At 34.9% G+C, this 7,341-nt stretch overlaps 1 pseudogene; it reads left to right on the top strand.

The window, feature by feature from the left end:
- Nucleotides 1–5,559: 5,559 nt before the first annotated feature.
- On the top strand, nt 5,560–5,659 carry LOC122127532 (annotated as a pseudogene).
- Nucleotides 5,660–7,341: the final 1,682 nt, after the last annotated feature.

Genomic DNA, 7,341 nt, shown 5'->3' with positions numbered 1-7,341 from the left:
GCCTATTAAGAAAATTTAAAATTGCCTGGGAAAATAGGCTTTCATGCAAAGAAATCCATGGAGACTTAGTGGAAAGGGAGCAATGTGAGTGAAGATGGCTCATTTTCACACTAAACAAACAAACCTCAGAAACCTTGCTGTAAATCCTGTAGCTTTCCTTGAAAACTGTCCTTACCCAGGAAATATTCTCTCACTGTGTGAAACAAGGTTATAGTGCAATTTAATTCAAATTTCTTAAAAAAAAATGACATCAAAATTTGTGAATTGACCTTTAATTACCAAACAGTAATCCTCTGAAAAAGATAATTTGGGTCAAAATATTTAGGGAGAAAGTGCCCTCCACAATGAAAAAAGCTATTGGGTTTACACTTTTTGTTTGTAATACTTTCCACAATTTCTTTGCACGTGAATCATTGAAACACAGAAAAAATTCTGATTGGATACTTCAAACCAGTGATTTCACATTTCTAAGTGGCTCACAAATATAAATCCTTATTAAAATGAGATAGTGAATACTTCTCTTATTACATAAGCCAAAAAGTTTTGGGATCAGAAAAGAATTGACCACATGGAAAAAGTAAGAAAAGAGTGTTCTTAGAAGCCCTAGCTAAGCAAATTGGCTTCAACAGTGGAGGGAGGCCAAAACTTTTTGATATAGATTGTAATATTTTTGCTACCTAAAGTGATTTTACAGAGCAGATTTGGCTCACTACAATGCAGAACTGATTGAATGAGGACATGAAAATAAATCCCACATCCAATGGAGGCAACTTAAAAGAGTTTTAAGGGAGAAACCATGAAGATGTAGCAGTGGGGGAGGTCTTAGAGTCCTTCACCTTCACTAGACTTGGAGCCAAGAAGCTGTGATTAATCGGAAATCAGGCAAGAGCTAAGAGGAGGACATAGAAATAGGACATAGAAGCATTGTCCTTTGTAACAGACACTGTCATCCAAGGTATGGGTGCTTTAACTATATTCTCTTCCATATATCTTGTTGACCAAATGCAAGACTAAGAGAAAAATAATCTATTGAAATAATTTTGCAAAGAATAACTTCACTGTTTCTGATATGGTATCTAAGGAGAGTCTTAAGAGAGAAGATAAAAGTGGAGTATTCTGCGGTTTCCTCTAAGCATCTTATTAGCAAAGGATATCTTTGAGGTAAGACGTTATTGAACCAAAAAGTGTTGGAGTACTTATGTTTGTGGGCACTTTAGACACAAGAAGACTTTCTTTCTTTTTTTTTTTTTGGGGGTCCGGTCGTGGGACTTGAACTCTGGGCTTGGGCGTTGTCCCTCAGCTCTTCAGCTCAAAGCTAGTGCTCTACCACTTGAGCCACAATGCCACTTCCGGTTTTTTTCTTTTTACTTATATGGTGCTGAGAAATCGAACTCGGGGCAGCAAGCATGCAAGGCAAGCACTCCACCACTGAGCCACCTTCCCAGCCCGACACAAGAAGACTTTCAAGGCAAAAGAAAAAAAGAAAAACGGATATCCAAACATTTGTGATCACAGTTTCTTGGACTGGTTTTTTTGGAGACAAAGTTTTACATTACAGTTTGTCCTGATTAACATCAATGTTGGGTTCTTATGGCAACCAAATGCAGGGGTGAAGTTTAATGGACTCCCTTGAACAAGTAAACAGCATGATAAAAAAATTGCAAATAATATTTAGTGAATTACTTTCACCAATTACTTTTTCAGAATAAAGAAGGAAATATATAATTCAAAATCAATTGACTTAAAAGTATGAAGAAAGAGTAGTGAAGAGAGATGAAAGAAAACACAGAGAATTGTTTTCTTTCCAGCAGAGTAATGGGTTCTTGATCTTTTCTCTTGCATTCTATCTTCACAAGCTATCAAGTGTGGCTCAGGAGTGGAGTATCCAGTTCAGAGAGAACTCGCAGAAGGAAGATAACTTTTGCAGCAGATATAGGTGATTTATAACCTGAGACAATCTATTTAAATCTGTTCAAATTTCTCCCCTACCCCTAACTGCCCTCTTTTAATAGTTTTGTTTGCTTTTCCTAAAACTGCCCTTCATTAACTGCTTAAAATTTTGAGAGGTCATATTCATACTCTCTAGAGATTGCTGTTTGGTTATAATTTTTGTGTGTTTTTTAACTGAATTTCAAAAGGTTGTGCAAGTGTGTTACAATTAAATATGTCCATCTAATTGTCCAATGCTCCTGGATCAGATTTCACTCCTTCTATCATAGTCAACCAACTCCTTCTCCAAGATGTATTTCAGATTTACCAATTCCTTATCACATGTGTACATTGATATTCTAGCTGTGCTTGCCCCTTGTTCCATTTTTCATTCATTCTATGTATTTACAATTATTCCTCTCTAGCTTCAACTTCCTGATAGTCATTCTGTTAAACTCTCTGTTGATAGTTTGAAAGGTTTATATACATTCCATGGAGTTTCAATCCTGCATATACTTGAACTTATGTCAGCTTATATTTCCATAATTCATTCATCTGCAATAATAATTTGCAAGACTGGAGGCGTGAAGCACCTAGACATGATTTAATTCTCATCCATTTAGAAGATTAATCGTTAGTCAACAAGAAAGTTTAAAAATGGTTTAGAATGTATTCCAAACTACCAATTTTTATAAATGGCTTTGTACAAGGGTGTGTGATTATTTTATTTTACATGGGATAATATTTTGTACTACATTTAAGTTTTGAAAAAAAGAAAATTAAAATTTACTATTATAGAGGAATATGATAGAAATAGAAGACAGATTTTATGTTTGTCTCATCTCTGACGAGTACCCATATTCAAGATTTACTATGTTAGACAGATAGGAAAAACATAAAATAACATATGATAAGGCAACTATTTGTGACTTTTTAAAATGTACCTTATTAAATGATGAAATTTACTTTATTATCTAACGTTTGGGTTTGAAATATGGGAGGCTGATACATTTAACAAATTTGAAAGGCACCTAATGCATAACACAAATGGTGGGTGGTACTATTTCTACAGTTTAATGAATGGTTCAACCTGATTGGCATTAGTGCTGGGTAAGTAAATCAACTCTATTGTACCTCTATTGTAACTCTATTGCCACTAAGTATCATTTATTTGTCAAATGTTATTTTGGCGAATGTGATTTTTTTTTTGGTAGTTCGTGGGGCTTGAACTCTGGGCTTGGGCACTGTCCCTGTGTTCTTCAGCTCAAGGCAAGCACACTATCACTTGAGCCACAGTGCCACTTCTGATATTCGAGTGGTTTATTGGAGATAAGAGTTTAACGGACTTTCCTGCCTGGGCTGGCTTTGAACCGTGATCCTCAAATCTCAGCCTCCTGAGTATTTAGGATTACATGCGTGAGCCACTAGTACCTGGTTTGCGAATTTGATTTTTCAAAGATTATTTGAAAAAGAATACACTTTCAGGAGATTAAATATTTTGAGAATGACAACATTTTTATACCACAGAACCAAGTTTTACTGAAGTACCAGTGTATTTTTTTTATTGTGAAAATACTGTACAGAGGGGTTACAATTACGTGGGGAAGATAATGAGTACATTTCTTATCAAGCATTGTAGCCTCCTCCTTTGTTTCCACTTCTCATCCTTTAGCATCCTCCCCCTGCGCCCTGACCCAATCTTCCCTCCCCTCCTCCGCACCCAAGTTGTAAAGTTTGTTTTCGACATGGCAACTTGTACATATCACAGTGTTATCAAGCACTAAGGATATTCTCAATTAATTTTTTTCTGAATTACATTTGACCTCTAAGTCAAGTTTTCCTGACCTTTATAGACCAATTGTGGATCTATCCTTCCAGGAGCTATTTTTCAGGCCCACTTATGCTGGACTGAAATCGTTCATTAATCATTAGGGAAGGGGTACTAAAAATAGTCTTGTAACACTTTGTGATCTTGTTCACTCCTATGGGCTAGTCATCTGTAAACCGAAAGTTTGAATTGCAGTACTTTCTCATAGATTTTGTGGTCTCATCCTTCATTTTAAGTTGACTTGCATTTCACTATTGCTTACTGCTAATTCCTGCTTCTCAAGGAATTGGGGCCCTGAAATATTATTGGAAATGAGAAATTGACATGGCTCTTCAATTATTTCTGTTGGCATGTTGCCTGGGCCTAGTTGAGAAGTCTTGACCCTGTTATATGATGATGCGGGTAACTGGGACATGGGATCCTAGGACCCATACATCTTGCAGAAGATAATATCTTGTATACATAATATCAGAAAAATTTGGGTATAATCAATAGGTATGCTTCAGAAATATGGAGAAAAAACAGTTTGGAACAAGCGAGTTGAAACAATAAACAGAGCAGCAGAGTAAAATTTCTTATACTTTAGAGGAAATCAACATTTTTTTTTTACCATGTGAATTCAGAAGAACAAGAACACTTAGAAGGTATCAAAAGTTTATAGTTAAGACATTACATTGATACTTTTTATATTCTAGTTTGTATTCTAAACCTAATTATTTGTATTCTAATTCTCTTTATTGGAATAAATAATTATCAATTTATTTGTCAAATTATCAATTAATTCTACTAAGTTTCACTGTGTGAAATATGAAATCAGCACATATAAATATAAAATATATAACTATATATAATATAATAAAAAGGGCACATGTTTTGCATTGTTCTGTTGTGGTTAGGGTATCAAAGACAACTCTGTTTTAAAGTATTATTGCATTATCTGTACCTCAGTGGTAGGTAGAGTTAGACCTAAATCTTTAGCATTTGTAGATTTACAGCCTGGAGGCAAGAGGAAACACTGTGATTAAAACATTACCAATTTAAGGCTTAATAATGAGGAGAAACATGGACTTCTCCTGGAGCTATGGAAATATTTGGTGATAGAAAGGCAGTAGTGTAAGTTCCTGCCTGGTTGGAAGGTAGACAGTCCAGACATTAGGAAATCATGCATATGACGAATTTTTTTCACCTTGGCGTTAGTTACTTTTGAAATGGTAGGTAAAATAGACACTTAAATTTTGATAAAATACCTTCTAGTCTGAACAGTTCTGCTGAACTGTTCATCTCTCTATGATCCCTTGTAACTAAGATTAGTTTTGTTCCAGTAAGACAATCTATGCTGTCAGGGTAGGATATTCTGGTTGGTCTGTTCCTACATGGAAGAAGGATAAAGGGTCAGGTAGAAATTTGTGCCAGTAAGACCTCATTTGGAAAATTTAAGCTGAAGAAGTTTAGAAGTAGCTCTTAAGCAAGGCTTACGTTGAATCTATTAGCTCCACAAAGCTAACTCAGTTACATAAATAAGAACTTGAAAAAGCCATCACTTTAGGACCTAGCTATAAGTGCTTCAAAGTATGATCAAATCTAAAATGAAAAAGCCTTAAAATTGTCATTGACAAAAAAACGCAAATGTGAGCAATCGACCGAACAATATAATTTTTTTCCCACTATACACATTATTTTATGGAAATAAGATCAATAGTATTGTTAGGAACAATAAGGTTTCCTTGCTACAAATAGGCACCCAAGGATATAAGCCTGTATAAAGATTGCATCATTAACTACTTAAATTTAGAGGATACTACATGCTTCAGCAGCACGTATACCCAAATTACAACAATACAGAGATTAACATAACACTTGCACAAGGATAATATGAAAATTTGTGAAGTATTCCATATTTTTCATTGTTCAGTTGCAGAAATGAGAAACAGTTATTAAAAGGTTAATTACAAAATTACAAGTGTAACAATATATGCAAGTGTTAGAATTAAACGTTAGTTTGACATCAGTGTATTAAATCTTCACCTTAGAAAGGCCTTTACATAGAACTTCACAAAACTTTTGAAATTAGTTAACATTATCATTTTATCCCAAAGAAACAAACTACTATAAGAACCTAAAAAAGGGGCTGGGAAGGTGGCTCAGTGGTAGAGCGCTTGCCTTGCATGCTTGAGGCCCTGGGTTCGATATCTCAGCACCACATACGCGAAAAGAAAAAAGTCAGAAGTAGCTCTGTGGCTCAAGTGGTAAAGCGCTAGCCTTGAGCTGAAGAGCTGAGGGTCAGCGTTCAGAGTTCAGAGGCCCAGAGTTCAGGCCCATGACTGGACCAAAAAAAAAAAAAGAACCTAGAAAAAAATAATCTTAAATTTTCTATATGAAATGCAATCTGAAATGACATATTTATTAATAAATAACATATTATAAAACAATGTTGAATTCAAAGTATATCTAGGAAAGAATTAAATAGATTATGGATATTATGCAAACACAGAATATAGAATATTTTAAAATATACCTTTTTCAGTCAAGAACCAGAAATATCTTTAGCTTCTGTACCACTCATTTCAACAGATAAGATCAAATTATTTCTGATTAAAAAATCACAAACTCTGCAGAAATCATTATAGATGTACACAAACAACTCAAATACATTTTGACATCAAAGTCAGGCAATTCAATTGGAAAAATTCCACGGAATTTTTACAGTAAGATATTGCTGTTATTTGGATTGTGAAAATATTTTGTATGGACACAAAGAATGGACTGGCATTTTGATGTTTAAGAAACGTAACTGATATCTTAGCTATGCTAAATAATGCTGCGATAAACATAGTTGTTCTGGTAGCTTTAGTATGGTCTTGTTTGATGCCCCTAAGTAGATGAATGGATTAAGAAAATAGAATTCTATGGAATGGAATTTTATGCCTCCCTCAGAAAGAATGCCATTGCCCCATTTGTTAGGAAATGGAAAGAATTGGAAAACAATATATTAAGTTAAGTAAACCAGGCCCAAAGAAACAGATCCCATGGTTTCCCTTATTTGCAATAACTAATATATGTCTGAGACAAACAGAAATGGTCAGATAAGTTGATATTAGTTGAATTGAACCCCAAGATAAGGATTCAAATGTTATTTTTTTCTTTCTTGCAATTGTTTCTAACATATTTATAAGACGATATCTTTGCTGCTTTGTATGTCCCTCCACCACCGTAAAACCCCTACTTTAATTTTATTTGATGTTCGTATGATTTGTGGAGGGGAAGGGAAAAAACAAATTGTTTAAATAGGGATACAGGTTGACCCATTGCAACAATGAGATATACAAGACGTCAGGTAGAAAAACGAACTTTACAACTTTGACGGGGGGGGGGGGAGGGGTAGTGAGGGGGGATGGGAGTGGGGGGTAGATGAGAAGGTATGGGAAGGGGAAATAAAGGAGGAGGCAACAATGCTTGATAAGAAATGTACTCATTACCTTGCCCATGTAATTTTAACCCCTCTGTATGGTGTTTTCACAGTAAAATAATAAAATTCAACAAAAAAAAAGATAAAAGAAAAGAAACTTAACCCGAACCATTACAAC

This window comes from Dipodomys spectabilis, unplaced genomic scaffold (genome assembly GCF_019054845.1).
Source record: "Dipodomys spectabilis isolate Male_0828 unplaced genomic scaffold, ASM1905484v1 ptg000301l, whole genome shotgun sequence".
Lineage (NCBI taxonomy): Eukaryota > Metazoa > Chordata > Mammalia > Rodentia > Heteromyidae > Dipodomys > Dipodomys spectabilis.
This window is presented reverse-complemented; position numbering and strand designations above follow the sequence as displayed.